Source organism: Labrus mixtus, chromosome 20 (assembly GCF_963584025.1).
Source record: "Labrus mixtus chromosome 20, fLabMix1.1, whole genome shotgun sequence".
Lineage (NCBI taxonomy): Eukaryota > Metazoa > Chordata > Actinopteri > Labriformes > Labridae > Labrus > Labrus mixtus.
Window position 1 is genome coordinate 23741311 of NC_083631.1, and position 10172 is coordinate 23751482.

The 10172-nt window shown below is 43.5% G+C and overlaps 1 protein-coding gene and 1 non-coding gene across 2 annotated transcripts in view; one reads left to right on the forward strand and one right to left on the reverse strand.

Moving 5' to 3' along the window:
* hmox1a (heme oxygenase 1a) overlaps positions 1-10172 on the forward strand; it is a 149370-nt gene that overhangs the window by 97829 nt on the left and 41369 nt on the right. The gene's annotated exons all lie outside the window — the stretch shown is intronic.
* trnas-aga (transfer RNA serine (anticodon AGA)) lies at positions 7333-7414 on the reverse strand. The gene has a single exon. It is a non-coding gene; the product is annotated as a tRNA-Ser (tRNA).

Sequence of the window (10172 nt, forward strand, 5' to 3'; positions counted from 1 at the left end):
TTGTGTTAAAGGTCCCAAATATGATGGTGAGAAAAATACCAGGGTTACTGAAGAGAATGACAACAGGCAGTTTGAGCACGGCGAGACATGCCACACAGTCTGGTGCATGCACACACACGATAAGCAGCCATGCCTGTAAATCAACAGGTTTTAAATTTATTCTACTCAGGAAAACAAGCACTCGACGTTCAATCAAAGAGCTAAGCTGTGCTCAATCTGCTGAGGGAAACATTGATAAACCGAGAACTTCTAATGACACGAACCCATTAGCAGAGTGTGTCAGTGCATCTCAATGCAGCTGCATTTCACAGGGGGAGAGGCAAGGATCCATCAGCACCTTAGTAAACAATGTCTGCATGCATGTGTCCTGCCAATTACCCACAATTAGTACCATCATACTCCGTAAAGGCTTACACAAACAATACTGCAATAAAGAAAGTCCAGTGTTTATTTCAAATACATCGGTTCAATTCTTGTGTTGATCTTTTTTCACCTCTGGAGTTTCAAATGATTCTCTTCTTTAAACAAGCTGCTACTCAGGAAGTCATTGGTTGGTCCTGTAGCTGCTGAGAATCAGGAGGCTTTAGGGCTGTTTGTATCTTATCTACCTGTTGACATTTATTGTTTTGCAGTTTTAAAAAAGAAAAAACGTAGAGATGCATCGATTGTGAAAATCCAAGCAGATACGATTCCTATGTTTGAGATTTAGCCACTTGCCGATTCCGATGTTTGTTTCATGACTTCTTCAGATGTCAGACTCCAACAATAGCAACACTTCCTCCCATGTTTGACAATAAAAATATGACAAAAAAGATAAACCGATGTGCCGATGTCTGTCAGCGGGGCCGATATCTGCTGATACTGTAAGAAGCCCAACAGGCCTCGGCCCGGGCTCTCGAGTAGGCGGAGCTCCCTCAACCATCAGCGAGGTGATCTGGCACAACTGCCACCCGACATCCCTGACGTCCAGCCACCACCATCGGACTGTGTCGCCCCCTGAACCACCTCCGTCCTCATTCATGCACTTCCTGCTCTGACCTCCACCTCAGCGGAGAGGAAGTGTGGACAACAGGAACGAGAGGAATACAAAGGAGAAATCCTTCCTGCATCTTATCCCATATGCTCTTTTGTAAAGCGTCTCCAGATAACACTTGTTATGAATGATTGATCGATATTGGTACTGATGTTGAACCGGTGCATCCCTACAAAACCACTACAGAGATGCAGTCAGATTAGTTTCTCCTACGCAATTATTTCTGACAAAGCTGGTATCAGAAGTCCAAAAAGTTGACCTGTTTTCACCTGAAAATGCTGCGAGCACAGCGACAACAGACAGCTGACCCTGTGGGCATTTGAAAATGCTGAACTGCATTGGTTTTGTATTGAACATGGGTGCTGCCAGCACTAAAAAGAGCTTTAGTGGATCCAGACATTCACAGAGCGGCTATAAGAGCTCAGGTCTTCAGGTCTGTGTCTAATCTTTACTGCTTATCACTACAACAGATTTGTTGTTGATTCAACAGATGATCTAATGACTCTTTAATCTGCTGGAGGAAGAGATGAAGTCAAAACAAAGTCCAGACCTGACATTAACAGGAACAATGCTTGTGAGCAGAGGTGGGGGGTTACTGGTGTTACAGCTGAAACACAAGCTGGTAATCATTAACTGCTCTGAATGAGACGTCAGATCAGAAACTCAAAGACGTCATCAATAACAAGGCGCACTCCAGGTACTAGACCAGATCATATGGAAGAGATAGACGTGACCCCTGAATCCCGTTTATCAGACTCTCACCTCGCGTGCAGCATCAGTGAGAGGGAAAGTGGAAACAATGTCCGTGTAGACTCAACAAACTAAATGTTTGTTCGAGTGTGTAGTAGGAGGCATTCCTGACCGTATAAAAACCAAATGATCACTGTGCATGTTTCCTCACACACTGACTGTAACGTCCAGCCTGCGTGTGAAGCCGGACCGGACTCCTCTCTCTTCTCTCCGGGGGAGCTGTTGTGAAAGCTCGACGGACATCTCTCTTCTCAGCATCTGGCTCTTAGAAGTGTCTGCACACACATGGCGCCATTAGTTCCACCTCCGGGTGGACTCCTGCCTGATCCACGCTGATGTGATCTCACAGGGGCCCGGGGCCAACCCTCCCCGGGGACCCATAACCACCCAGGCACCAGAACAAATAGCTCAGCGCTTACGTACACGTCTTTATGGCAGGTGATTCCCTCCCCTTGTTTCCAGAGCGTGCAGGAACTTCAAAGTCTCGCACACAGTTGTTCTCGCCCTTGGCTTCTTCTTCTTCTCTAACCTGCCACGTATTCAGATTCTTGGCCGCGGACTAAATGAGGCGTTTACAGGGTAAGGTCACTAAGGTGGGGTGTACTTTGATACTACATGATGCTGAATAGAAAAGAGCTGTGTATATGTGATCAAATGCACTGTTAATGGTCCTGCTCTACTGCCCAGATGTAAACAAGCACAGTGAACAGATAGCACCCTATAGGGGCAGCAGGGTGTATAGAGGCTGTGTCACATTAAACTGGCATATCAACTTGAGCAATGCATCAACACATTTAGCACGGGGATGTGGATGTTAACCTGCAGGGAGGACCGACAGCTGGCAGAGCTAGCGCCGCTAACATTAGCCACACTTGGCACACCAAATTACATCGTTTACCTGCTGACAATTTTAATTCAATCGTGCTCCATTCTGACTGTTCTTACCTTTAGACTAGAATTAGATTTTGCGTTACAGGGAGCTAGTCAGCTGGGAACATCCCTAGAATCACATTTTTTTTCTGCTTTGGTGACTACCCTACACACAGCCCCTTAAACTTTTTTAATTTCATATCATCGTTTCCATGACGACTGCCCCACGGTCACCTCAACATGGAGGGATGCAAAGCTTCACAGTCCAGTCACAGCTTCAGCAAACGGTCGACTGTCTCCAGAAGATAAACAGGCGTATTAGTCAAGAAGATATTTTCCCTTTCTGTCCATGATATTTGCTTCGGTTTGACTTCAGCTCACTGTAAAGTCATGTTGACTGCCCCCGTCAGGCGCTGAAAGATGGGCGAGTAAGAACCAGAGAGGAGGAAATGGATGGCAGAGGGAGAGATGGGAGAGGAGTGGAGGTTATCCACCAGCTGAGGAAACACAGCGGCAGGCATTTCCAAGCTCTATGTGGTGAAAATCAACTCTGGAGCCAATGAAAATGTTTGTGTAGAAAATTTTGAAACATCCACACAGGAAATAAGACGACCGCTCTTCATTGACAGGAAACATACATCCTCTTGCACACACATTACAACAGGCGCAGCAAAGGACAAATTCTTCCTGACACCACGGGGAGAACTCCGCTGTAAATGAGCTGTGTTTCCAACATCGGAGTTACATGACACAATGGCAGAGTTCGCTGTTGAAACCTAGACGTTGCACTGATTGCAGAGCCAGATTTAATCTTCCTGAAAGCCTCCATTGTTTTCTTTTAAACAGAGTATGATTACTGAATTCTGTGCATCACAGCAGCATAAGATAAACACTACTTTCATTTAATGCTAACTTCAAGAAAAGCCATTTGAACACAGGAACCATGCTTGGTATGTAAGCACATTTTGCCCTCTCTGCAGATTTATCCTGGGATTATTCCAACATATGTTTACCTCATGATCTGAAACTTTGCCCACGTTTAGTTTGGGCATCCAGCATTGTATCACTGTATGTGAGTTTTAAAATGGGGATACATTTCAGGCTAAGCAGTTGTCTAATGGTAGCTAATGGGCTGTAAGAAATGTTGTTATAAACTTTAAATATGGCAAACTGTCCCTCCAGATTTTCTCAGTTTTTGTCTTTTTTTATTTGCTGATCAATTTGGAAGCAGTGAAATTACAACAATTTGCCATGTTTTTTGTTCAGTGTTCAATGTATCAGTTAAACGGGTAAAAAGGGTAAAACATGGGCCTGGAGATCACCAGTTGACCATTTCTTCCAATCCTCCCTTCTCTCTAAGTTTCTGTATTTAATCAACAAGCCATTCTGCCAGTGTTGGGCCCATTAGTAAGTCAGATCTACATCTTTTGAGGCCTGAATGTTGACAGAGGAGGCATTCATGTTAACAGATTTAGAGAAACGTCACAGAGAAGCATGTGGTTGGTATAACTCTATTTTTTTCTCAATCAGCTTGAAGGCCTTTACTGGACACCAAACGAGGGAAAATGTGTCTCAGCGTAGAAACCACAAGCGATCTCCGGACTGTTGAACCTTCACTCATAATGGAGGTGAAACAACCAGAAACTGTGGACCTGGAGATGACATCACCGCCCGAAGCTGTGCTGCCAGACGCTCAGTGTAGGGAATATCTTTTTTCTAACACTTGGCAAGGGATGCATGTACACTCCAATTGCCTTTTATTGCTATTTACCTCTTTGCCAAGCTTTGTTGAAAGCACGTAGCTCCACAAGATGAATGTGAAACAAAAAAAAGTCTACAACACCGGCTTCTACCAGCAGCCAGCCCTCCATCAGATCTCAGTTTGTTATCTGTGTGCTTTACAGTTATGACTTTTAATGTTGATTCTTCCCACCAATAAAGGATTCATATCTGGACGTGCGCTCTGCTTTTAGTTCTGTATCTCATTGAGCAGCTGGAGAAGTGCAGCAGCATCATAACAGATAGCTCAGGTGGTCTGACCCGCCACAGAACAGCACTCAGCCACCCCACACTTTTTTCTAAATATGTACACAAGTGCACAGGAGAGCGCCGGTGAGCCCAGAGGAGGCCGCGCTGGAGCTCGCTGCTACACCCAGCAGATCATAAATCCACCATCGGACATGCAGGCCGGGGCTGGAGCGTTTAGACACCGTGGGTCAGGTGATTTATGGATCAGTGTAACCTCTGGAGTTTAAAAATAACAAGCTCAAAATCTCGCCTGGGATGGAATACCTCGCCAATGCACTGATACTGTGAAACCACTTTAAAGACATTTCATCCACTCGTCAGGAAAGCGAGAGTTAGAGAAATGTAAGAGTTATGTGATCGAGAGGTCGATATATTATAAAAAGCCCTAATCTTCTGTATGAAGTGGAAATGGAGCGGGTGTAACGCAGGGAGCTTATGGCTTCTTTTAGCAGCTGAAAACAGAATTTAATGAGAAGTCGTTAATGGAAATATTATTGGAGCGCACTGTTAACAGCCTCTTTCCACACAGCTCAGGCCAAAACCATTTCCTTCAGACTTCATTGTGCACGCTGTTTAGATCGAACATCACTCACTCTCTACAAACCCCACCCCCCCTCCAAAGACCCCCCACCAGCGCCTTGCTCCATAACCCAGCACCTGCAGGACAGAGGAGAGGGCCAGTAACTCACACCGTGGCAGATCCGCAGTCAAGCTTTCCTGGTTGATGGCCTTCCTACACCTAGAGGATTTACTCTGATGACAGAATCTGCCGCTTGCCCACCGGGCCTCTTGTTTAATGGAGTGCAAAGTTCCCTTTAATATTTCTACAGGTGTCAGGGACGAGAATCCTGCAGCACAGAGGTCTTCTTTTAATGGAAATCGGTGTTAGATGTACAATAAAAGCTCCTTTTTAAGTGGCAAGAGATAAAATATAGAGCAAACAAGGACTATCAGAGCTTACATTTCTAGCAGTGGTGTTGTGAAACTCGGGGGAACCTATCTGACTTATTGGAGAGTTTCTGCAGGTTTGTCTAAAGGATCTGCAGTCAGATGTTTATAATCATTAAAAAGCTTTATCTTGTGTTTTACTCACATCCTGGCCACAGCCTGGGTTTCTTCCTGAAGAACGTAAACTAAGAGAACGTGATCCTATCTGCCTTATGTTAAATGAAAGTTAAACAGTGTGTGGTGAAGATAACCTCGTATCACGCTCCTCTCATCACTCCACAGGACGAAGCAATTTGTCCAAATTTGCCCTGAAAAAGTCATGTACCCTTTGAAACCTAAACGCTGTAAATTCAACTTAATATTGAGGCGATGCGGACGGATTGCTTGTTTCTGCGACTCACACAAGAAGCATTCACTGTGGTAGGTGTTGTTGTGTTTAAAGGCGCTGGGGAACACTCCTGCGTTGCTGCCCAACCACATACAGCTGTCATCATCCGCACTCACACGGCCTGGATGAGCAGGAAAACACTAATCATGTCATCACTGTGCCTTATAGGAGCCAGAGCCCCGTTAAGCCAGATAGCAGATTGTAATTATACCGTCCTCCAGGGCTGCAGGACTGTGGTGGACCCGGCCAACGAGGCGCTGATTAGCTTGGACTCACATCTAGCCTTCTTTTTTTCAATGGCTGGCTGTGCTAGCTGCTGGAGCAGCCTAAACAGTACATTCTTCTATTATTCATTAATCACAAGTTTATGTTCCTGAATGATCTCAAAGACCTCTGCTATGACGCAGCGTAGCAGGCTGACTGCATATCACAAAACACACAAAGGAAGAGATACAGGAACAGAGTCAGTCACACACACACCTACTGTAGTGCTTAAAGTCTTTATATGTGACACACTTAAATATAATAGAAATCAAGTTTATCCTCTGAAAATAACTCTGTGAGTCATGACTGTCTACAATGGGTGTAACACCCGAGTCCCACTGTCTGTGATGTTTTCAGAGTTTTCAGAGTCCTATCTTCACTTTGTTTACATCGCTTTGTTTAACCCTTAACTGTGTTTCTAGATCACGCTCATTTCAGGTAAATTTACATGCAGTGTGAAGATACGAGCAGAATAAAGATCGCTAGCATTAGCATGCTAACACAACAATGCAGTGCGAGTTGTTTTGGTTTCATGCTGGTGCTCAAGGGCGACATCTGCTGGATCAAAAAATCACATATAAAGCCTCTAAGAAGCATTTTGAATGTTTCCTCAACTTTGTCAGAAAACATGAAGCTTTTGTTAGCATTTAAGATGTTTATGCTAACATCAGTATGCTAACTAGCACACAGAAATATTTTGATTTTGTTAAGCCGGTATAAAGTCACTTACTATATTTTGTAATCAATTCATCCTTTAAAATATAATAATAATAATTTATACTTTATTGATCTCGCAAGGGGAAATTTGTTTTTACACTCTGTCTAGTTAACATGCTACACAAACATAGGCCGACATAGGATGGACATGCACTAATGGAGAGGTCTCAGAGTGAGGGGGCTACCCACAGTGGGCACCTCGGCAGTGCTCAGGAAGTGGCCTGGCACCTCTCCAGCTACCAGACCAATTTCCGGACTTGGTCCGTGCCGGGACATGAACCCTCCGATTCCCAACTGAAGTCCCTACAGACTGAGATACTGCCGGCCAATAGTTCGTTGTCGGCAGGATTCGAACCTGCGCGGGAAGATCCCAATGGATTTCTAGTCCATCGCCTTAACCACTCGGCCACGACAACACATATATGTCATGTTCTTAAATATCACGAGCACAAAGCGATATGTTTCTGGTGTAATTAAATGGTGTGTGAAATGCAGCCGTAGTGTTCACAGATATAACATTTGGAGAGGAGTATGAAGCGTGTAATAACAGAACCCTCGACTGTAAATGAAATCACAGTTATGGTCTATGATGTTTTACATGCTCATGTTTTACTGAATATAAACATGTCTGTGTTTTGTCAGTGATGGCTGGTGAATTTTAAAAGTGGAGCTCAGCCAATCAGAGTAAAATGAGAGAATTCTTGTTTTGTGGGTGTTCAACAACCTTCTCTTTGCTCTGCTACTACATCATGAGAACTTCTTTTCAAACAGAGGTGATATGAGAGCATACCAGTGTTTCCAGTGAACACAGAGACTGCTTTATGGCATCAAATGTTGAATACAGTTATCTACTACTAAACCACTTCACCACAGTGTGTGGTTGTTTTTCATCCCGTCTTTGATGTTTTATTTTTCTATCTCGACATCACTGTAAATGAGAGAAACCTCAGTGGTTTTAAAGGGTTATACGAAATGTTTGAAATGAAATGAAATGAGCGTTGAAAGAAAAGTGGAGTGCATCTTCGAGGAAGCCAAACCAGTGAAGGACGTTTGGTATTTTAATTCAGCAGTTCTGCTTGTGTGCATCAGTGTAATCCTTCACCTAGGATCCAGCAGTGAAGATTAGAGGCTTATCCAATTAGCTTTGTGCTAAAACCAGCTGAGCCAATCAGAGACATCTAAAGGCTCTCACTGAAGCGCTGCCGCACATCAGGAGAGCCTCAGAGGAAACCCGGAGGCCTGAATGCTCAAACACGGTGCGTCCGCTGTTAATCAAATTGTTTTTTAAACTGGTGTTTTATTCGAGAGGGGAAAGCTTAGAGACATGAAGCGTGAATAATATTATTACTGCGTGGCGTGCACAGACCTCACACCGTGTCTGTTAGCTTTCTCTTTTCTCTTCTAAAGGTTGACACTAGAAGGTGTGTGTTGAGACTTCCTGTGAGGAGGTTTTCATGTTTTAAATTTAATTATAACACCGTCTACATAAATTATGTTTGACTGACTTGAAGTTAAATTTGAGCAAAAAGTTGAAGTGCAATAAATGAATGAATCAAAAACCATCTAAACGTTAAAAAAGCATATTTCACCCCCCCCCCCCCCCCCCCCTCCGTGAGATGACCAATATGATCTCAAGTCGGAAAGTTGGGCTCCTAATTCTATCCCCAGTTTCTTGAGCAGCCGTTCACGAGTATTTTACAACTAAAACTCAGAAATAAAATGTTAATTTCTGAGGAGATAAGCTGGAGCTCTGTCCTTTTTTTTACTCTCTTCCACTCTGTTACCTCTCCTCTCATTTCCTTTCTCCTCTCATAAAAATAAAATAAGAATCAGCAGTGGAGGTCATATTTCAGCAGCGGTGCACCTCTGCTGCTAGATGTATAAAGGGGAAACAAACACTGCCTGTTATTAATTTGTTCTCTCTGTTGATTTCTGTTCTGTTGATGTCCTGACTTTATATATTTGCTTTCTCTGTCAGAGCACTTTGTAAACATTTGTTCTTAAAGGTGCTTTATAAATTAAAGTTCTTATAATGACTATAATAAGACTGTGGTTATGTGATGTTGTCTCTTAAATATATTGTTGTACTTTCACTCAAACACTAAATTAAGATGCATGAGGCAAAATCACATTGCTGCAATTGGAGATATAAAAAAACAGTGTTGGACTCGCTCTGACAACAAGCAGCACTAATGACCATCATTTGCATGATGTCATGTGTAATTAGAGCTGAGCCGTGCCAAATCCTGGTCACCTCTGTGGTTTGTTCTCCTACGTTTAACTCTGCCGTCACTCTCTGCGTAATACTGTCCCCTGCAGGTCAGAAGAGGTATTTCATCTAAACGTGTGAACAATAGGTCTACTTTGAGATTGATGTGGATAAAGGGAAGCTGTGTGTTCTGGTCATGCTTCCTACTCACACATTAACATTACATGCGAAGAGCTTTGAAGGCATTCTGGATTCAGTTTAGTGTCTTTCATGTCTGCCATAACTCAGCCTGCAGGGACGCCACCCTGGAGGTCGGCTGCAGGGAGAAACTGAAGCCTCTTTCAGCAGAAGGTGCCACCGGTCATTTGCGTCTCAGAGAGAGTTATGACTATTTTTTTCCTCGTTTGTCATCACGGTAAAGCTGAGGGTACACGGTCATGAATGGGCCTAAACGCCCCTACAGCTGGGTGGTCCGTCCAGCTGAATGTGACCCCAATAAAGAGCGGCTGTGAACAGCGCCCGCTCTACCATGAACCTCACTTTTGTTTAAGTGTCAGGGGGGCGCTGATTCACCACACATTATGAGAAACACAAAAGACTAAAAGACGGTCTGTTCGCTGTTTAAAATGTATCACAGCTGACTTTTGTCAAATCAAATCAAATGTCCCGTATCATCACCGTTTCTGTCCCAGAATGAAGATTGAATTTTCTTCTGCTATTGTGCCGTCATTTTAAATGTAAAGAAACTAAATGAGTCCCAAAACTTGTGAGTTTCCTCCAAAATGCGGAGAGAAGTTTGCTGAAAGTTTGAGAAGTTGTGAGCCATGCTAAGTTTTGAAATCTACATTATTATTATTTTTTAGCGGTGTGTACAGACCAATGTGGGAGAAAAAGATATACTGTAGACAATGCTTTAATTTCAAACTCTTTCAGGACTGTTCTCCTCACATCCCTTTAAATATAAA